The sequence below is a fragment of the Crocodylus porosus genome, unplaced genomic scaffold (genome assembly GCF_001723895.1).
Source record: "Crocodylus porosus isolate Cpor-Errol unplaced genomic scaffold, CroPor_comp1, whole genome shotgun sequence".
Taxonomy (NCBI): Eukaryota; Metazoa; Chordata; order Crocodylia; family Crocodylidae; genus Crocodylus; species Crocodylus porosus.
Window position 1 is genome coordinate 4,545,556 of NW_017728922.1, and position 23,026 is coordinate 4,568,581.

Here is a 23,026-nt window from a genome sequence, read left to right on the forward strand (position 1 = left end):
GAGCATCAGGATGGTTTGTTCCTGCCTTCCCAGTAAGGTAACGAGTCCAAGTTTAGACTGTGAACTGTGCGAGGGCAGAGACTAATGTTCTGAAGGTAAATCCAAGGCACTTTCACTTTATTCTACTAAATTCCAGGTACATTTTGGTAGGGTAAGAGTGATGTTGCAGCAATGATGCTCCAGAAATTATGTGAGGGGCAAGGATTTTTAGGGTTAATGCCCTACATTTGAAGGTTGTCTAATTCTATCCCACCTACATCATTGGTCCAATAAAAGATATCATCCTAAAAATCCTTTCCTCTCACATAATATAATTAAATTTCCCAAAATGTACTAAAAACAAAAACAAACAAACAAACCTGAGGTCTTTAATTATCTGAGGACACTACTCACTAAAGAGACACTCCAAAAATAAAAAGGAATTTCTATTACTCCTTTCATATTAATAAAAATACCAAGTCTGTCATTAGCAAGACATCTGTCCAGTGCAGATTACCTGCCTACTTGTTCTCATTTCCTTCAAGTAATATTTATCATTTCTGTCATCATATTATCAAGAGTCAGCACAGACAACAACTCATGGCTAGATTGCTTAGGACATTATCAGCAAGATGAATGAAAATGGCCAACAACTTCTTGAATTCTGCACCAACTGTGAATCACCAATTCATATTTTGCTGGAAGAGATCACCACAAAGTGTCATGACAAGATCCACAGTCAGGCCACTGGCACCAACTAGACCTTGTTATTTGTTAGAAGGAAAGATCTACCTTCAGTGCAGAAGACCCACATATGCCACAGTGCCGACTGTGACTCTGACCACTCTCTGATCATTAGCAAAGTGAAGATTACAGCCAAGAACTACACAGAAGAAAACTTAGGAGCAAGCTCAAAAAAAAAAAAAAATCAATACTACCAACTCCAAGAACCAGAGGAAGTGCCAAGAGTTTGTGAAGGCTTTCAAACTTAGCATGTTTGGGAAGTCACTACCAGAGAAGGCAGAGGAAATTTGGGAAGGTTTAAGAACTGCAATCTATGAAGCAGCTAAAGCTAAATTTGGGGAAGAGAGACCTTCCAATAAGGACTGGTTCAAAGAAAATACAGAAGAATTATTACCTTTCATCAGCATCAGGAACACACCCTATTTGGAACACAACAAGAAGCCAACAGTAAGCACCAAAGCAAGACTTCGACATGCAAAAAATGAGGTACAGAGTGCAACCAGATGCTGTGCAAATCAGTACTGATTAAGCTCTATGAAGAGATACAGACAGCCTCAGATACAGGAAACTTATGGTCTGAAGAATGCTCTAGGTCCTACAGTCAAGAAAGTTGCCACTCTCAAATTGCATAGCAGTGAAGCCATTACTGATAGGAGAAATCAGATGTCTTGTTAGGCTGAAAACTATTCAAAGCTACACTTACAAGAAAGAAACATCACCAGTGAATTACTGGATCAAATACCAACTTTACATGTCATGGTTTGATGTGGAGCCCACTGTAGACGAGCTAAACAAAACAAAGCCATTTGATTCATTATCAAGTGGCAAGGCTCCTAGAAAAAATGGCATCCAAGTAGAAATTCTCGAGTGTGGGAAAGAAATCGTATTACCATATCTTCATCAGCTGCTACTCAAATGCTGGAAAGAGGGTGAGCTACCATAACACATGTGTGCATGATGCAAACATTGTCTCTTTGTATAAAAATAAGCAGATAAGGGCAGCTGCAACAACTACAGAGATATCTCGCTACTAAGTATAGCAGGAAAAGCTTTTGCAAGGGTCATCTTGGTGCACCTAAAAAAACTGGTGAGTCATGTCTACCCTGAATCTCAGTGCAGATTAAGGGCTGGAAGATCAACCACAGACATGGTATTTTCCCTAAATCAACATCAAGAAAAGTGCAGAGCAAAACCGACCACTGGACATCACCTTTGTAGGTCTAACCAAAGCATTTGACTGTCAGCAGAGCAGGTCTATTTGCAGTCCTGGAAAAGACAGGATGCCCACCAATCATGTTAAGTCATATACGTTCCTTCCATGACAACTTGACAGCAACTGTTCAGCTTGAAGGGTCCACTTCGAACAGCTTCCAGATGAAAAGTGGAGTGAAGCAAGGATGTGTTCTTGCCCCTACACTCTTTGGAATCTTCTTCTCAACACCACCATGACCTGCCTCCCTTCCCGCTCCCCCCCTCCTCCCCCCCCCGGCTTTTGTCAGGGCCTGGTGGCAATGGTGCTGGGGCAGAGGTGGTGCGCTGCCCCCATGACCCTCCTTCCCTCCTCACCACCTCCCCCTCCCTGCCCCATGCTGCTGCTGCTCTGCCTGTGGCCCCACGTGCCCTCCCCAACCTCTCACATCTGGCCCTGTGTGCCAAAATGGGGGGGAGGTGAGGTCAGTCCCCGTCATGGGAGGGGAAAAAATAGAGCTCCACATCCAGCCCTGCTTCTCGTCTGGCCCCGTTCCCCCCCATGCCCTGTCGCGTCTAGGCCCATCCCCTACCCCCCATCCCCCTCTGCCTCCAGGGAACAGGGCCGGGGCGGGGTGAGACCATCATAGTGTGAATAAAGTGTTATGTACAGACAGGCAAATTAAGGCTTTTATATAGAGAGAATTTGCAACCACTGCCACAGATCACGCAAATCTTGGATGTGACTGAATAGTCCAATGAGACACTGCAAACCATCTACATCATAGGTTGCAATTTCCACCATCTCTGGCAGATGCTTTGGTTACTTTATGAATGTATCTGTTCAGCTGGTGTCAGGGAATAAGTCACAGCAAATAATTTCCAAATGCATTTAATCTTTTCCTGTTTATGACTTGTCTGGAAGTATTTGCAGGGGTAGATGAGGAGGGGTTCCTAAAAATGTACATGTTCAGACTTATTCAAGAAATAATTTTGATGAATACACACATAGCATATGTGGCCTGTGTGCAAGCAGGTCCACACATCTATTGGACGTGTGATACTTGAGCAGCAGTGGGGGCTTTAGCAAGATGTGTGGTCTTGTCTTTGCCCACTGCCAGGATGATTCTGAGATTCACAACTGCAAAATCCTAAATTTGCCTCTGTAAGTATTCTCCTCTATTTGCTTAAACTCCCCATTTCCCCAAATGCTCATGGAAGAAGGATACCAGAATATGGACATAAGAGAGAACTGAAGCAAATCTGTTTGCAATTTTGCCAGCAGAGAGACAACGTATTTTGCTGCATTCATCAGTCCTGGCTGTAGCCTCCCTGCTGAGGCAATTTCTAGGTCATAATATGTGCAGATGTCTGAAGACTTTTGCCTTGCCCTTGACCTACTTTGGGGAAGAGGTAACATTTTGCTTGTGTTCTGGCTTTCCATTTTAAAAAAGGTAAACTGCATCTTAGTCGGAAGGCTCCACTTAGTCTTGCTGTTTTGCATCCGTGTACTGCTAATGCCAGCTCTGTTCATCCTTCTGGTATCCCCTAAACTAGGTTCCTTTTTTAAATGTCCTTCTCTTGTGTCTGTTCTCTTTGGAACATCCACTCTCCAAGCAAAAAAACTTACACCTATGCCAATTACTGTTGGTACATAACATGCACCTTTTCAAATACTTTTCTGTTGTCGATGATTTGCTTTTTTTCCTAAATTTGACTATTGCAAAAAGCAAACAAGTGTGCACCCCAACATAGTTGGTTAATAAATGTGTGTGTTCACCACAGTAATGAAAAGAAGAGCTGTACATCCTAATTATGTAAAATGAGCTAGGAGGCCCGTGAAACTGTTAAGTCCTATCCACTAGCTTTTCCTGATACTCCCAATAGCCTATACTGCACTTGATCTGAGGCCGAGAAGCAATGTTGCAAGACACCATTTGTGCTGAGCTAATCAATCTTCATCGCTAAACAGAACTAGTGCTTAGTGCTTGGCAAACATAGGAGGTTAATTTAAAGCAGCCGTTTGGCACATGTGCTTGACAGCTCCTTTTTGCACGTCATTCCATATGTGGTGAACATGCTGCTTAGAGCTGTTAGTGGAGCTCTTAAAGGTCTCATTTGCTAACAAAATAATTGCACCTTTCACAAAAGCCCAAGAGATGTCCTACTTATTTTGGATTAGGAAACAGGCCAGAGCTGCACATATTCAGCATAGGAAAACCTTTTAAATCGAATACCCTGCCATTTGCCTTGGACACATCTCTTGCTCACTTAGGCTTCATCTACATTAGGTTTGTTCTGCCTTAATATTTCCTCCTCACAATTACCACCAGTTTCTCTGTCAGCTGGGGCACTTGTGTATACAGGTGGATACAGGTGTTAAATGGCCTATAACCCAGCTACTTCAGTACAGCAGGATGTTTTAAAACACCATCTGCTTCTGGTACCTTGTCTACACCAGTCCCCCACCAATGGTAAAGACCTGGAGTAGACAAGGTCCCAGAAACAGCTGGTGGAGCTGCATCAGTAGTAGTGATAACAGGATTTGGGATCACAAGAACCTACCAAAAATGAAGTTTGTGAAATACTGTGGTGGTAAGGTACACTTTTGTGGAAGAAGCACACAGGAGGGGACTGCATTGCCTCAGGACCCCGTGGAAGACTAGTGATAATGTCAACCAAAACTCTTCCCCGGTCTCAGGAAACAAACTGTTACAATAAAAGCCTTTTTGCCATGCTTTGGCAAATGCATCACGCATTTTGAGCAGCTCTCCTGGCTGGTGAGCACACAACTGTGTGGACAGGGTCAGGCAAAGTTTTCCCTGTGTGACAGTTTTCAGCTTTCCTTTATGGAGACAAGCACTACCACCAGCGAGTTTCCCAGTGAATGGAGTTCCCAGCCATATTGAGAGAAAAAGTTTCTTTCACTTATGCCTTCCACACACTTCAGTCTAGCCCAGTGATTCTCAAGCAGGGTGCGTCAGCACCCTGTGGTGTCAGCACCCTGTGGTGCTGTGAGACTCTTTTAAGGGTGCCACGGGGTACAAATACCTACACATGATGTATACAACAAACCCAGAGATCTCACATAAACCACAACAGGGCTGAATGTTTTTGACACTGTGGATTCCTTTCTGTGTTCTTTGCAACAGAAGAATTGCTCTGCTATTTTTCCATAGTCATAAAATGAGTGAAAGCTGAGAGCTGGTGATTTCTGAGGAGTGACTTGAGTCTAAAAAGGTTGAGAACCACTGTTCTAGCCCCACGTGCACCTGCGTAAACAAAAACCAATTGCCAAAAGTTTCCCAAATCTTAGAGAGAAAAGGCATGAAGCAATCTTAAGAATATCATTAAATATCAAACATGTCTGAAGTTCAGAAACCATCAGTCACTACCGCCTGGAATTTACACAATTTATTTTCTGCAACATGCTAGTAACATACCTTGGTCATATGGCTTTTGGTGTCCTTGACTGAAGGGGAACTCAGAACTTTTCAGACAGATTTTTAAGTGGTACTGATGCAAGTATGTGGGCGATTCTAAATTTATACTAGTATCTGTATTTTAATTTTGATCTTTTTCTAAACAAATCCATTCTTACAAAACATTTGCAAGAAACAAATACATAAAGAAGCCATGAATACAGTCCAAGGAAATTTGAGAGGTTTGTTTTTACAAAGTAACCAATACCTTTTGACAGCATTCACCTCACTCTATTAATGAGAGAGAGGACAGTAACACCTGGCAGCTTCATCCAGTGCTTTACAAACATCATTAATTAAGGATCACAATCCACTTATTTATTTGATTTATACACCTTCATTCCAAACAAAGGCTCAGGGTGGCTGACAGTAAGAGACAGAAACAGCATATAAAAGCAAATAGTATAGAATATAAATCAAAGCCTCCTTGCTTTAGTATCCCAGTCTAGCCTGGCTTGCTAAATGCCTGTTCAAACAGGAATGAAGGAGGAACAAAGTACTATTTTAGCTTTTTTTGCAAACAGGGAATAAGGCTTGGGAATAATCGTGCCTGGTGATAAAGATGAAGCTGAAACGGAAGGAGATCCAGCCTTCTTACCCCATACTGAGTCCACTGATCCACATTGCCTTTTTGGGACCAGCTACTCGGAGATGATGGATTGTCAGCACAAGACTTGTTTCCATTTGCAATCTGTGCTCAGTACAAGCCTTTGTTTTGCGTTACTGTGGTACAGCATGAGGACAGCCTTCCAAGCCAACTCATTAATAAATCAAAATGACAATAAAGCAGCTGGGGAGAGATGAATTATTGAACTAAAACCAATTTAATAGTCAGACACAAAACTAAACTACATAAGCTAGAAGCTACTGAACATGCAGTCCTATTTGCCTTGGGTGGGTTTTATTGATGTACTATAAATTGCCAGTCTAGTGAACACAAAAAAGGGATGGAACCTGCTTCTGATCTCTTCATTTAAGTGAGACAAGAAAGGATAGGAGCCCTGTCTATAAGGCAATGTCCTTTTAATGACATTAGGTATTTTTGTAAGAGTCCCTTCTTTTCTCACTTCATTCAAATAAGATGGTAAAAAAATTGAATCCACTGGGCCAGATACTGAGCTTATAAAATGACACCCAAATGTAGAGAGCTACACCAGTTTGTCAGTGGAGGATCTGGGCTATTGTGCTTGCTCTGCTTATTATGAGTCCACATCAATCTTGCTTCAGCTCCTGTAACTACCAACATTGTGCATCTGGATCCTCAGCCACCCTCAGGTATTGTACTATCACAAACAAAATATTAGGACTACAATCTAGGACCAAAAGGAGCAGCTCAGTCATAGCATACCATTACAAAATTAACCCAGCCAGCTTGTTTTCACACTTGTACAGTCAGTTTGCTAGAAAACCCAGGTGTCCCAATCAACAGCAAAAATTCTTGAAATGCAACTGCACACAAATGAGACACAGCAGAGCAAACTGCCTTGTAAATAAAGAAAGGACACATGTGGTAATATTCATGACTCGGTCTCACTGGCTGACCCCCAGGGATCTTTTCAGGTCCCAAATCCTGATTCACCTGGATACCACATAAATTCTGGAAAAGTGATAGTGTCCAGTTTACTGATTTGTCTGTTTGAATCTGGTTGATACAACTAGCCCTGGATAGCAGTCAGCCCCATATTTTCCAGGCATCATGTTCTGCTTAAGATCTCCCTTCAAGGCTTGTAATTCACATTAGCTATAATGGGAATGCAGTTTGGGCACAAGCACTGAGCAAAGAACAGAACCTGTCATTCTGATGGCCAAGAGCAAACAGATCCTTCACAGTGTGCTTTATTTTAATGCAATGATTTTGTACTCAGGGCATTATAAATGAATAGCACTTGCATTAAATAAAATCTTCTTTATATATTCATGCTCAACAAACACACCATTGTATTTTATCAAGCAACCTTCCATATTACAAAGCACCTAGTAATACAAATCCATTTCTTGTACAGAGTCATTCATCCCACAGTGTCAGAAAGGGTTTCATGGCCAATTCATTTTGTATGGAGGATTTTATCTTTGAAACTTAATAGATCCCTAATATGCACCTCTAATAATGACTTTGCTGACAAGATGAAAGCTGCTGCAGACATTTTGTAGAGAGCCAATTATTTACTATGCTGTTCCAAATTAGTTACTATTCACACCCCACATCTTTAACCCAATTAATGTAATCGAACTGCCTCAAACCCACAAAACCCAGGAGATTAAAAAGGATTAAACATAGATGGGCTGGAATGGGCTCTCAGCAGCCCCTTTTTAAAATTCCATCAGTCTCTTACAGGGAGTTTTGCCACAGCTTCCCTGCCTCAAATGGCATTCAATTGTTCTCTGCAAATTTACTTCACTTTATAAGCATCTGCTCATAACACTGCGTGCTGAACAATAATTAGAAAACTATAAGGGTCAAGAAAATCTAACAAGACATAAACACAACAATTTAAACCAAGCAACCTGCCATCCTAGTTCTACTGTGAATTCTTGTATGCCATCCCTGGGGATAAAATACTTATGAGCATTTTTTTTTTCCTTTTTAATACACTCAATTGCACCAGGTGTCAAGCAATTAAAAGAAAGTGATCCAAATACAAATATGCCCAGACACTCTAGATAGTTCTTCTCCCACTCACAATTTTGAATTGGATTAGCTGAGTGCTTGAGTATCTGGTTAACATACTTGGTATATTTTTGGGGACAAAGTCTGAACATTTTCATCATATTCACTTGGAGCCATATTTTTTCAAGTATTGAGGCAGCTACATTTGTAGTTGGGTATCTAGGAACCTAACTCCTATTGATTTCACATTTGAAATTCCCATGAGACATTTATTTGCTTCCTTTGGTACCTAAAACCTTTGAAAAACTTGGCCTTCAGTCTAAGTACATTGCCCATAGTTACTCCCCCCCTCCTTGGTTGAGTCAGGAGGAGAGAAGACAGACAAATTGAAATCTAGTCCATTTAAAAGAATAACCCAGAATCAGTATTAGGTCCTGTACTTGTTTTCTCCTAACACATCTCTCGCTGCTCCCCTTTACATGGGTTTGCAGTCAGATTTACCTCTTTAGGGGGGAAAAAAGACAGCAAACTGCTATCTAGGACAGAGTGGCCAACCTTCTACATGCGTGCCATGAACAGCCTCTGTGCAGCACATGGCAGATCAAGGAAGGGGACAGGCAACAGAGCAGAGGGTGGGGCAGGAAGCAAAAAGCAGAGCAGAAGATTGAGCAGAGGAAAGGGATCAGAGCGGCATCTAAGGAGGGTGCAGGGCTCATTTGTGACTAGCCTGCCAAAAACACTGGCCCTCACTGATTTGGACATACAGTTAATTTCACTATTGTACTTAGCAACATGGCTAAAAGTAGAAAAGCTAAACAAAGTAGTTACGTTATTATTATTCCTAATCATTGGAGCAAGGGACTGTTACTTTTGACAGCATTAAAGTTGAGAGAGAGAGAGACGATTTCTCTCCTCCCAGCCCCAAGTACCCCTTTAAGTGAGAAAGTGAAAAGGGATCCCCAAGGATTTGCCACCCTCTGTGCAGCTTGTATAATGTACCACCATACAAGGATCTTACTATAGGCAAAACGGTGAGAACTCATAATAAAAAAAAAAAAAAAAATTAGCAGCATATACTAGGCATTAAAGACTGAGCTCACAATCTCAACTCATTCTGTTTCACCAAGACCTTTCCCTGGGCTGTAACACTGTTCCAAGTTCTTAGCATAGGGGTTAGTTCATCTACAAACCTTTGGTCCAATCAGGCCAAATTTAAAGGTGGCATTTTCACCGAGTGATGTTGGCTTTTATCAGTTCAAAACGGACCTTGCCCTTTACAGCAGTTATGAGACCATTTTGATGCATCTAAGAGAGAAGAGGGCAGCCATCTAGAACTGAAAGCACCATTATTTTCCATCTTGACATCTTTGGTTGTAACTCTAAATCGGAGGGAAAAAATGTGATAAAATGCAGACAGTTGGGGCGCTTGAAGACCCTAAAATGGTGGGTCCTAGAGAGAATCTCTGACAACGACAACTGCAGCGAAAAGGAAAAACAGAGAGCATGCAAGAATATTTTACAGTACATTCAGAAAAATTATCAGAACTTTAGAATTTCTGGGGAAAAGAGTTTTAAGCAAGAGTTTGGAGGTAAAACCCAGTCCTGGGTCCGGTGTTACATAAACAGTACAACATCAAACCAATATTAAGACTGAAGGGGGTTAGGCCCAGTGAAGTGGAACTCTAAAGACTGTGAAAGTCACAATTCAGTTATTATGGGTAACCAACTAGTATCATCATAGACCAGCCACTAACAGAAACAAATTAACTTTACATAACAGCTAGGGACAGAAATTACACACAAACCAGTATAACGGATTGGAAACTGGTTCAAATCTGTAACACAACAGAAATTCAGTGCTCATAAACTGCTTTCAAAATGGCTAAAACTGGTTTAAGATAAACCTGGATGGATGCAATATCAGACTTAACCAATTTAGGTTAAATCCATTTATTGAACTTCTGTTCCAGATCTCCTCCAAATTCAAGTTAACTCACAGTCCCCTAGCATCCCAGGATGCTTGGCAACTCTCCCACAAACCGTTGTTGTTTAGACTAACCTGTGAAGATTGAATCAATTTAGACTCAGGTTTTTTAATGGTCTGTACTTAGCCTTACATGTTTAAGACAGCATAGACAAGGAAAGTCAGCCACCAATGAGGTTGACCCTCTTACACTAGTTATCTTAATATGTTACATTATGTACCTAGACTTTAGGCAATAACTGATCTCAAGCTCCTGAGTGCAGTACCTATAAAGTAGTTGAGTTTTTTTGTGATGATAACTGCAGTTAAATCCCAAAACGCATCTCTAGCCAGAGTCAGCCAGACCAGAGACCCAACTGATTTTATCCCAGATCTTGGTCCAAAGCCTAAGATGAAAAACTATTGCACAAATAAAATTAATGTATAAATTTACACATCCATCTACATGATATTTTTGCAGAGACTATTTTCTGTTACTTTGGGGCAGCCGTTACAGAGTCACAATATTTAGTCATTCCCTTTGCTTCCACAGTCATTAATCATGCACCATTTAACTACCGGTTTGTCATTTACTTTCCTAATCCCTTTCAAATCCTTCTGCTTATTTTCACATCTTTTTTTTCAATCCCATTTTATGTGCCTTGCTAATTACACTCCTTCACTGTCATAGGCTGTTGTATCAGAGACACATTGAGCCTGAGGGTGGCTCGATCACATGCTGTGCTACATGCCCAACAAATCACCTGCTATTAAAATCCACTAAATGTATATGGCACTTCTGGAAGACAATCAAATATAGGTAATTAGTTGGACAGCTCATTAGCGACACTTCAGAGAAGGCAATGGATGAATGGGCTGCATACAGGCCATAGAGGAAAAAAAAATGTACCCACAGTTCTTAGAAAGGAAGGTGAGAAGGTTTGCCTGAGGTTTATTCCTCTCTACCTGACAAAGGAGTTTTGCTTCTATGTTGAATGGTCAGTCCTAAAAGACATTGCCACCAGTCCTTTGACAATTCTGAACCAGCATCTCCTGCTGCTGCTAGAAGAATAGTCCATATCCCCTCCACCCCCAACCCTAAGATGCAAGTGGTTGAGCTCAACACAACAGATAGCTTCAGGTGGGCAGCAGCAAGGTCACTCCAAGGTTACAGGTACTGTAGATGGTAGAGAGATGGATGAGATAGAAGCAGACAGCACCTGAAAATTTAAACACTCACAGATGAATTATTCATGACCAACAGGAAGAGAAGAGGGGGAAAGAAATGAGAATAGAGAAAGGAAGAACTGAGAAAAAAAATAGATAATTGTCTGCTCTGGCAGCAATGGGCAATCTTTCAGCTATATCCAGCGCAGTAAAAGCTGGGTTTTTTTCACTACAATCAGAAGCTTACTTCCAATGACCTTTCTAGAGGTGAAAATTGTATTCTTTGGCAGGGCTTGAATTGAACAGTAGTATAGTAGCCCAGAACCTTTTTGCAGTTTGTCCTCTGGAATCTCATCTTTCATTTCCTTCAAGTTTCTAGCTGTGATGGTTGCAAAGTTAATTTCCAACATGAGGGTGCCTGCTGCAGAGATGAGTCTCTAGACAGCCTGGGACAGCCCAGGCTTTGTGAAGTGCCTATCTCATTTGTCTCAAAGGGTTAAGTCAGAGGGTGACATTAAGTTAAACGTCACCTGGAAAATAGAAAGGGTTACAGCTCTGCATGATGTCCTGTAGGTGCTGTTTTGCTTTGGCAGAGGAGGCCAGCAGTCCATCCATGCCTACAAGGATATTCAATCCTCATGAAGAGGTGGCCAAGTGCATGGAGACGAGAAGAACTGGAAGAGCAGCTGGATAGCCAACTTCTGAATGTTTGCACAGTTAGCTGAGGACAGCACCTCTTCAAATGTGGTGGCTTAGGAGAGAATGCCCTCATTTCTCCTTTCCTCATGTTGGCCCACACTGGTTCCAAAGCCTTTAACTGAAAAACATCTATACCCACCACTATACACTCACAGCACAAAGGCCTGATTTGTTAAACTTTGAAGATTGTTGATACCCTTGGAAGCATGGTTCTGCCTAGTAGACCCTCTGGTCCACTAATATTACCAAATCTCCTCTTGGTAGTGAAGCCTAATGGATCCCTGCCTTTATTACTCACTCGAAGTGTGGAGAGGTATCCAAAGGCCTTCCATCCTTAAAGCAGTGAGCCTAACTCCTTGTGCAATCAGGAAGACTCACTTTAAGTGATGAATAAAATTCGTTCTATGTAACTGTAGGGACCTGATGTAAACAAAAGTGGGCTGCCCAAGACAGTTCCTTTTGTGGCATATTCAGCATCTGCAGACACTAATACTTTCAGGTTTTCAAATGATTGGTGCTTGTTTGTAGAAACTGTTAATGAAACTTTGTTCCTAAATGTGGCTACAATTATGTAGCTATTAATACAATGTGACATCAGTCATGTCAGTTTCCCAGTGAATCACACTTGCAAACTTGTAGGTGTTCGATAGCTAGTTGTCAAATTGAAATAGAACAGTGTTAAATATAATCCAAATCTGTCCTAGATTTTTTTTGCAGCAGCATTAATGGTCTGAACACCTGCAGGACTGATGAGATAAGCATTCAGAGAGCAAGGAAAAAGAAAAAGAAAATCCAAACACTTAAACTATTAATGACCATTTAGATCAGCGAGATCTACATTTTTACTCTTGGCTGTAATTTTCCTCATGTCTGAAGACCATGAGGACTTTAGGAAGTGGGACAAGAAATGATTTACGAAACAACTTTGTAAGACACCATTGTGTAAAGTTCCTCTTTTTGCTTGGTGGATATTTTCTATCAAAAGGTGTGTCCCTGCAACTTCCTGTGCTAGCCTCTCTCTTCATGATTTCGCTGGCAAGACTATTTTCTATATGCCATATTTGGAATAGTGAGAGCCAATTCTGCTTGGATTTGCACCACATTTGGGTTGACTGAGCTGCAAATCAGGACATGATCTCAACCTGGTCTGGTTGAACACAGGAAAAATTATTAATGTATTCACTGATTTTATTCATAATTAATGTATTCATTTCTGACAAAAATATTAAATTCCAGTTAAGCAAATTCTTACCACTTTTGTATTTGTTTTCACAAATATTTACATGACCAATACCTTATTTGTACAACTAGTTATGGCAAAAATCTCGTCTCAGACCTGAGGGAAAACTTGCTTTAGAAGAAGTAGGGAGGGGGGCCAAATAGATTTTAGGGAATTGAAACAAAATTGTGGGCACAAGTAGTAGACTTCCTGCTTTTTTGCAGGCAATCTGTCCTAAAAACCTGCTATGTCTTTGCAGCAGATGGCTGCAGTGAACAGACTGAACACAGAAAGAGCCAAATTCACCAACTAAAATGTTCTGCAAATAGGTTGCCTGGTTTTATTCCCAAAAGACTAAGCTAAATTCTACCTTGGCTGACCCTACTGAATTCCTTGCAGTTCCTTAAGATATAAGTCAGACAAAAAAATTGGGCAGCTGTTTGAGAAGGAGTGATAACTGGGGTGAGACACCATCCCATATTTAAAAATGTATAAGGCTTTATTGATGCCTGCTTTTGTCTGGTCCACTGGAGAAACAGAGTTTAAGAACCAACAGGTTCTGGATCAGAGAGGATCCAGAGCGCTGCTTCAGTCAGCTCACATAGGTGGCTTTTCTGGTTGCTAGGCAGAATGGACGAATTCCATGGACACAGGTGACAATGCAGGTGCTAAGATGCCAAACAAGCATTCTCAAAGTGAGGCATTGAGCTGCAAACCAAAGAACAGAGGAGCTAGAACAGGACAGAAATGTGCCCCAATGAGCAGATTGGTTCAGACCTTCAAATTCCATGTTCCCCTTACTTTTGACCTGAGCTTTCTTCAATCTTCTATTTAAACTTAAATCATTTCCTCCTTCCACTGAAGACTTTTAGAACAGATACCAGAACCATGTGCCTGATTCTCTTCACATGAAGCCATTTTATACAGCTGTGGCACTGTAGAAAGGCCACAGTGTTAAGGATGATCAGGTTCTGATTCTGTCTGAAGCATACTTACTTGGCATGTCCACCTACTACAACAGCTCATACATATTGGCAATTTGTGGATGTAAATACCCAGCTAAATGAATTAACTCTCTTTTACACATTCAACTGTGGAAACTGAACATGAATATTAGGTACCTGTTTGTGCATGCAGCTATGGAAAATTTATCCCTTTCTTATTTCTGCTTACATGGTGCACCAGAGTCACTAGTCTCTGAGATCAACATTTATCTAGTATACTTAGAATACCAATCACCATGAAATCTGATTCCAGAGAGAAGTGAGGTGTGTTACTGTATGAATAATTATGGCCTACAACAAGTAAGAGAAGATCACAGATGAAACATTTTGCTTATCTGTATTATACAATGAAAAACAAAACAAAACAAAAAAAACCAAAATTTGTAAGCCATCCCGGATTGCAGTTTATCAACACGGTCAGAGATGCAAAGAACCACCTTCCAACAGTCAGAAGGAAAAGCCCAATAAACGTGCATCTTCTGCAAAAAGAAAAAAACCTGACAAAGTAATAATGGAAAATAAAACCTGCCAGGAATGCATAAATACAGAAAAGAGAGTGATACTGAGAATCCTAGAGGGACTGTTGTTTGCAAAATGGATTGAATTATAGGCAAGTCAAACACACTGATTAAGACATGAATGAAACCAGGAGATTCATGTAAAATATTATACTCAAGACCTCAGGATCCTGCCCAAAGTAGTCTCCTGGTCAAGTGTCAGAAGCAGTGGACAGATATTGCACAGTAACAGCAGTGGAAATCAGACCCCTGTCAAGCTGCATATGGAAATCAGTACTAGCCCTCTGCAAAGCACTCTCAGAATTAAAAGGACTGGATCTGAAACATGACTGGAATGTTTTCACCTACTGAGTGAATGTGGAGCTGCACATCAAAGAGGTGTGAGATAAATTGCTGAGTGACCAGGCTGCCGAGTATGGAGCAGATGCCCTAGTAAGCTCCTTGATAACAGGTAGAGCATCATTCTTAAGGAAAGATGGCCGTTTTTAATCTGTAGTCTCCAGGCACGTACGTAGGAATGCCTGACTTAGTCAAATCACCTATAAATCCAGAAGGGTTTCTTTTTAAGCTTAACCCCACCAAGAAAGTCTTACTGGATGCTATCATAGGATTACCGTGTCATTTCTAGGGCCCCACATGCGGGGAGGAAGTATAACCATGATAGCGTATGCAATACAATCCTGCAAGAACAGGTTCCGTGGAATTTTAACGTTACCATGGCAATGTCTGCATACTGTGTAACATTTTGACACTGTCTTTATTACAAGCAGAGATGGCATGGCAATTTGAGGAACTTGAATAAAACGTCTGTTCGAGTTCACCACAACTATTACTGCAGCCGACAGCCAATTCAAGCTGTCTGGTTACTGGATTCTGACTGGTCTGCCAGAGTGCTCTGGAGCGCACCAGGAAGCTTTTCAACAGAAACTGTCCCGTAAATCATTCTGTGATCCACTATGCATTGTCTGTAAGGCTGAACATCAGATCAGATGCCTACTTTCAGCGTTGTCCTGGTTTCCACAACAGCATCTGAAAAGTACTTCAGCAATTGTATTTGAATTACTGAACCTAAGTAAAAGCTTGTTACCAGAAGTCACCTCGCTTTAACAGGACTGTGTGAGAGCAGGAAATGTTTGGGGTCAAAACACCCACTGACTTTCACCTCTGAGACACTTTTGAAAATCCCATGGTAAGGAGTCACTCCACAAAGAAATAAAGGGCAAGTTGATGGGTTACATATCATAACAGTTAACAAAGCAGGAATATTAAGAATGGGGGTGTACACACACATACCACGCTACATTTAGGCTTCAAAGTGTTAACATACCCACCATGGAATACCACCAGCTTGAGATCTTAACATCCCATTGAAATGATAACTGCAGAGGTGAAGCAGTGTGAAGCAGGGCATAGCATGAACAATAACGTGGCTAAGCAAGACAATGTAAGAAACACAGAAGTAGGTGCCCTCTTAGCAGAATAATCTAGTGTCCACCTTTTGTGAATTTACACCATTGCTGCCCAACGTTGCTGCACAACCTTATAGGAGGTGCTGCCTCTTCGTGTTCAAAGTAATGCCTCTTCTTACAAGAGAAAAGAATTTGGAATTCAAAATGATAACTTGGCAAAATGGCCCCAAACCAGTAAGATGCAAGTCAATTAAGGCAAGAGCAAAGTACCATACTTGGAAAGGAAAATGAAAATGCACAAGCATAAAATGGGAATTAACTAGCTAAAGTTAAGTTTTGATCGCTCAAAATATTTTACAGGCAACCAGCATGCTGCAACACCAGCAAGTCTTTGTGGTGGTTGTGGAACATGGCACAACACCAGGGTAGTGACTCCAAAACTAAAAGGGGTACTGTCTGTTATTGCAATTGGACTAATACCTTATGAGGTTCAATATGAAGTGCAAAGTCCTGCACTTTAGGATGGAACAATCCCATGCACTGGTACCAACTAACTAAGCAGCAGCTCTACAGAAAAGGACCTGGGGGTTACAGTGGACAATAAGCTGAAAATGAGCCAACAGTATGTCCTTTTTGCAAAGAAGGCTAAGGACATCCTGGGATGCATTAGTAGGAGCATTGCCAGCAGATCGAGGGAAGTGATTCTTCACCTCTATTCAGCACTGGTGAGCCCACATCTGGAGTATTGTGTTCAGTTTTGGGGCCCCCACTACAGAAAGGATGTAGACAAATTGGAGAGAGTTCAGCACAGGGCAATGAAAATGTTTAAGGGGTTGGGGCACGTGACTTCTGAGGAGAGGCTGAGAAAATTGGGCTTATTTAGTCTGCAGAAGAGAGGACTAAGAGGGGGTTTAATGACCGCCTTCAACTACCTGAAGGGTGGTACCAAGGACAATGGAGTTGGACTGTTCTCAGTGGTGGCGGATGACAGAACAAGGAGCAATGGGCTCACGTTGCACCAAAGGAAATTTAGGTTAGGTATTAGGAAAATCTCTCTCATGAAGATTGTAGTAAAGCACTGGAACAGGTTACCCAGAGGGGTGGTGGAATATCGATCCTTGGAGGTTTTTAAGACCCGGGTAGACAAAGCCTTGGCTGGGATGTTCTAGTTGGAGACGGTACTGTTTGAGCAGGGGTTTGAACTAGATCACCTCCCAGGTTCCCTTCCAACTCTAGTTTTTCAATGATTCTATAATTCTCATACGATGGTGGTTGTATCTTGTAAGGAGAGGGGTTTCTGAGTTCTGTACTGCTTGTGTGCAAGTTTAAGCAATTATGGAGCTCCCGAAGTCTTCATATGCATACCTTTCTACTATTTTACACATCAAAATAAATAACTCAAATGTAGAGCCCAATAACTGAGCCAGCTGATTGTTTAAAGTGGAGTGCACCTGATTTGAGTGCGCAATGAATTAAAAAAAAAAAAAAAAAAAAAAAAAAAATCACATGAGGAACTGTATCTCAGTGGTGTTACTTGATCCTTTACTTTTATGTCTGCTATATTACATGCCTCAGATTCTACTCCTTCATTCAGAAAACAAAACAAATCCTTGGATGAACATCACTTTGACAGATGTATATTCAAAGTCTGCTAAATAGTTCTGCAGAGATGACATTGCTGTTCAGTTGTGCTAATGGCACCTGGTATTTCAAGACAGATGTACGTGGAAAAGATGACAAGTCTATAGTGATCAGAGTCCTGTATAAGGCAGTCACATGCCAAGTCACTGTGAGGTCCTGAAATGTGTTAGTAATGTACAAAGTTTTCTAAATGAAAATGTGCACATTTCTAATTTAAACTACAGCATCAGAAATTTAGACAAGATGATTCACAACTTCAAAAAATAATTGTGCAAATAAATTATTCCTCAAAACAACTGGCCCAATTAAGTCTAATTCCTCTCTACAAAAAGCAGATGCACACATTCTGTCAAATAGAGATGTTGAACTAAAGTAGTTGCAGCATTTCACGACTCATCCTGATGTAGAAACCTGACAGAATAAACGGGTTTTTTTTCGCTTGGCAAACTATGTTTTAGAATTAATAAATATTGCATTAGAATTAATTTTACATGATTTAGAAGTGGCAGAGAAACAGTTGTTCCTAGTTGGAAAGGTTTACAAAGGGGCAAGCTCTCCTATTTAGAGTTAACTGACAGCAAAATGAAAGAAAAGAAATCCTGAAGAGAGATTTTTTTTTTCCCCCATTGTGGGCAATTTGAAAGAAAATGTATGTCTAGCTTTCTGCAAATCGTGTCCCTCTGGAATATTTACAGTTTATATGGTAGGTGTTGATGGCCAAATTGATGGGTGGATTACCGTGAAGGAATTCTATATAAAACTCAGTGCTGCAAAAGCTGGGGAGAAAATAGGCAAATTTTTTAGGGCCCCGAGAATTCCTTACCCTCCTGACAGCAGAACAATGGCATGAAAAGAAACAGTGTCAATGGTATGGAGTCCCTATTCCTTCAACTGCCAGACTTGTAAATTTAACTACAGGAGTCAAGTGTGATGCTTTTCCTCCCCTATACCTTTACATAGGCTAAACCAGTGGTTCTCAACCTTTTTTGTGCCAGGATCCATTTGTAAACATCAATGGCAGTCCTAAGGGACCTTCACTCCTGTACCTCTGTCCCCTGCCCCCAGGTCCCAGCCCCCACAGTGTGTGGGGCAGACAGTGGGCATGTGGGGCATGGGGGGGTTTCAGGCTGGAACGCTGACAGCCTACAAGGGTAAAGCCACAGTTTCCCACGTTTTTCTCCTGTAAAGTAGAATCCAATTTTAAAGTTTGTTCTCAACCCTTCCATATATTCTTGCGACCCACTTTTGGGTCATGATCCACAGCCCAGCATTTCTCAACCTATGCTCCTAAGGCTACCTGTCTCCACCTCCACTACTAAATCCTTCTGTTAAGGATGCCCAAGAAGAAACAAGAATGAATGGGCAACTGGTGGTCTGGGACTACTGCCTGTCTTGCTAATGGCTGACCCTACCACACAGTTTTCTTGTGCCACCCCATCGGCTTATCCATCTCCGTCTTGTATCCTTGGTCTTATGCTGAGGTTGGAAGTTCCGTGGGGCAAGGGCTGACTTTTTGGTTCTGTATTAGCACAAAGGGCTCTTGTTCCATGACTAATGGTCATAGGTGAGACTGCAATATGAACAGGAGGGAATAGAGCTCAGTTTACCTGATCTCAGCTCAGCAAGGCCCAGAGGAGGGGAAAAAAGCAATAAAAAGTATTGGTCATTAAAATCAGCAAATCATCCTCTGAACACACAGAGATTAAACTCCAGGAAAATGCTGACTTTTCCACATAATCACTTTATAGGTCAGAATCATACTTCAAGGTTGGCTCAAACTAGATAGACATGTCAGATGGCACCCTGTCAATCCATGTCTGACTTGGTGCAGTATCATTAAACCTCTGTGAATTTTTACCAGGAGCATGTAAGGTGCCATTTTCATAATCTTTTTGAAATGGGTAATTGACTCACTGGCAGCTGGTCTAAGGCTGAGTTTGCATTATTTTTTTTTAAATCAATTTGCAAAAGATGTTAACTAGTCCACTGTGCAGGAAAATTAAGAGGTAGATGAGGAAGTTAGAAACAGAATAAACGAGGCATGGGTGAAATGGAGGAACGTGACTGAAGTAGCCTGTGATAAGAAAATGCTAATTTGTCTGACGAGAAAAAAGCGACATGTCAGTGATAAGGGAAGTGCTATTGTATTGATCACAGTGCTCAGCAGTGAAAAAACAATAGTAGCCCATGATGAGCATGACCAAGATGAGGATGCTGAGGTGTATCTAAAGAGCCAGCAGGAAATATCATGTTAGAAACAGCAGTGTAGCAACAAGTGACTGACATCAATAGAGAAAAAGCTGAGTGAGAGAGCAGACTGAGACAAAAACAGTATGGGCATGTACCTAGAGCAGGGGCGGGCAATTATTTTGGGTGGAGGGCCACTTACTGAGTTATGGCAAGCCATCGAGGGCCACATGACAGGCAGCCAGGGGCAGATATATATTAATTTTCTACATTTTTAGGGGCCCCGTGGGCCAGATAGAATGGTCTGGTGGGCCACAACTGACCCATGGGCCACATTTTGCCCACCCTTGACCTAGAGGGTCTGAAAAGTGTGTGGGAAAGAAAGTTCAGGCCATGAAAGCCAAAGGAAGGAGAAAGAAGTGAATACCCAATAGACTGTGACTGGGTATATAAAACAAGACTGCTATTATTGTGCTAGATAGCCCTACTTACAAAGGGACATCTGGGTACAATCTGTAAAGTAAGTACACTATTTTTGCTAAGGAAACACTGGAGTGCCAGTCATTGCAAAGAGCCAATTTTTTCCAACCTACTGGGCTCATAAATGCCTAAGTGTGATTCTATTCCACCCTGATGCTGGAGTCCCTGAAAAACAGTTAATGAAAAAGGTGGCTGGGTCCTACTTCTCACTGTTTTTTTTGCAACTCAGACTTAAGGATAAGGTGATAGTGTGTTACAAAGGCAGATACATTAATGGATTTTCAAGCACTTGAACAGGGTGTAGTAGAACCACAGTTAGGTGCCCAAGTTTACTTAGATGACTAATAGGTGAAACAGAATCTGCCACAAATTCTACAAGGAGGAGGTAGAGCCATTGGGCATCTTTCATATACAAGTCAGGAGGGCTAGCTGAGCTGAGGGGGAATAGGTTACAGGCATGCTCTCTGCACATGGGAAAACTCCAGGAGGAATTCAGTGTACTTAAGCAATGCTCCAGGAGGATTTCCTGGGGCTATATACCTCTGTCATGACCCCAGCACAGCCTTGTGCCTAAGGCTAAGTACAGACATTCAAAAAGCTCAAGCCTGAATTGATTCAGTCTTTGCAGGTTAGTCTAACCTGCATAGATTGAACGAATTTGCAAGTGAACAGACATTCACTTTTGATTCAGGAAATGCAGGCATATGCCTGCAGTGGTTCAGGCTAGAAGATGGGGGGCACTAAAAGAGCCCTCCCTTCCCATCTGCAGCAGTTGCAAGGCTGGAGGGAAGCTGATGGGGAGTGGGGGGTGTCGCCAGACACCAGGCAGGGCAGCAGCCTTAGGTGAAGGGGGGCTGGGAGAAGGATTAAACTCCACTGTCTCCCCTTTTGGGCATGGGCATGGGCATAGGCATAGGCATGGGCATGGGCACAGGCACAGGAACCCCAGCTGGGGTCTGCCTGGCCTGGCTCTGGCCATGCCCCCCACTGGCTGCGGTCCCTGTGCCTGAGAGGGGAGACAGAAGAGTTTAATCCCTTTCCCTGCCCCACCTTCACCTGAGGCTGCCTCCCGGGCCAGCTCTGGCCATGCCCCACACTGCACGAGCAGCCAGCAGGGTGGAAAGTGAGACATACTCCAGCTGGGGACCCTCTGCCCAGGCCCAAGATGGGAGACAGGGGTGTTTAATCCCTCTCCCTCCCCCTAAGCCTGCTGCCCCATGTCCCTGCCCCCTTCCCTTCAGAGGGGAAGTCTGGCAGGAGCTGCTCCACCTCCACTAGGCAGACCAGGCTGTGTCAGCTGGGTTTCCCCACCTCCACCCACTTGTCAGCCAGCTCTTACTGCTCCAGCTAAGGAGCAGAGGGACAGGGCCAGTCCAGGGCTGCAAAGCATGCTAGGATGCTGGGGGACTCTAACTTAACTTGAACCAGGAACCATGACTGAGTGCAGAGCTGGCTTGCACACTGCTGTAACTTAAATAGAAAATTAACTCTACTTTGTCATATATTAATAGGAAAACATTCTAAACAGTACAATTGCATTAATGCCAAGCACAGATTTAATCCTTACCCTCTATATACTTTTTAATTGTGAATAAGAGCACACGAAGAGCATTACAGAGCACTGGCCAGTTACAATACACAAAGAAGTTTGTAGGGTATCCCAAAAGTTTCTAAGGGCAAATAAGAAGGGACAAAATGGACAGTAAGAACTCAATAATGGGCTTCAAAACCTTATATCCATGTGTCCTTATATTAATAAACTGCATGTATTTTCTATATATTAGGCTTGGCAGAATTCAATTTTTATTTTTTAATAATTTTGAAGAGTAAAAAAAAAATTTTTTTTAAGCATTTATTTTGATTTTTAGCAATTGAACTTTTTAGGGCTGCACAAAATTAGGGGCGTTTTCCCATTTTTTTAAATTGAATTACACTTTCAGGATTGCATGAAATTAGGCGTGTGGGAGCAGACAGTGTAGTGTTGACAGCTTTATAAAATCACATGCCAAAATATAAAATGTAAATATCCATAAATCAATAAATCATACCTACTTTAAATCATTCTGTTCATTCATCAGGAAAGAGCGGGTAGACAGGGACCAGAAGAAGAGGGCAGGACCCTGCTGCCACAGGGCTAGGACCTCCAATACTCCCCCCATCCCCTTTTAGGTAAAGGTTTGTTTGCTTCCCCACCTGTGAATTAGTAGCCAATTGCTTAGTTATTAGGCCAGAACAAGCAACTAATTCCTTAACTGACAAGTCATTAGGCCACCCATTGTTTTCCTCTTTAACCCCTTGGCCTTCTGCCCCTCCATCTTTCTTTCTTTCCTGTTACAGTCCCCTTTCTATGAATGTTGATGATTATCAACGGGAATATTTTTCCCGCCGTCTGTGGGTGTGAGGTGAAATTGGTGTTTATCAATGGTTATCGAGAAAAATTGAATCCTGCCAATCTTATATATAATTGACTCTATTCTGAGACAACATAGCACTGCAGTTGCGGGGAAAAAAGATCCAAGGCATTTCTAGAATATACTTAAGGTTATTTTTTATTAAGTAACTTTTTTCGTCAATGAATATTTTAAACTACAGAAAAGTTCAGTTGATATAACCCAGTTAAAAAATTTTCCACACTTTTTCCACATTACTACAGTTCAACACATCTTAACTATATTTTTGATCAATTCATTAAATGAACATTTTGTATAGTTTCTCTTCAATGCATTCAATGGAAACAC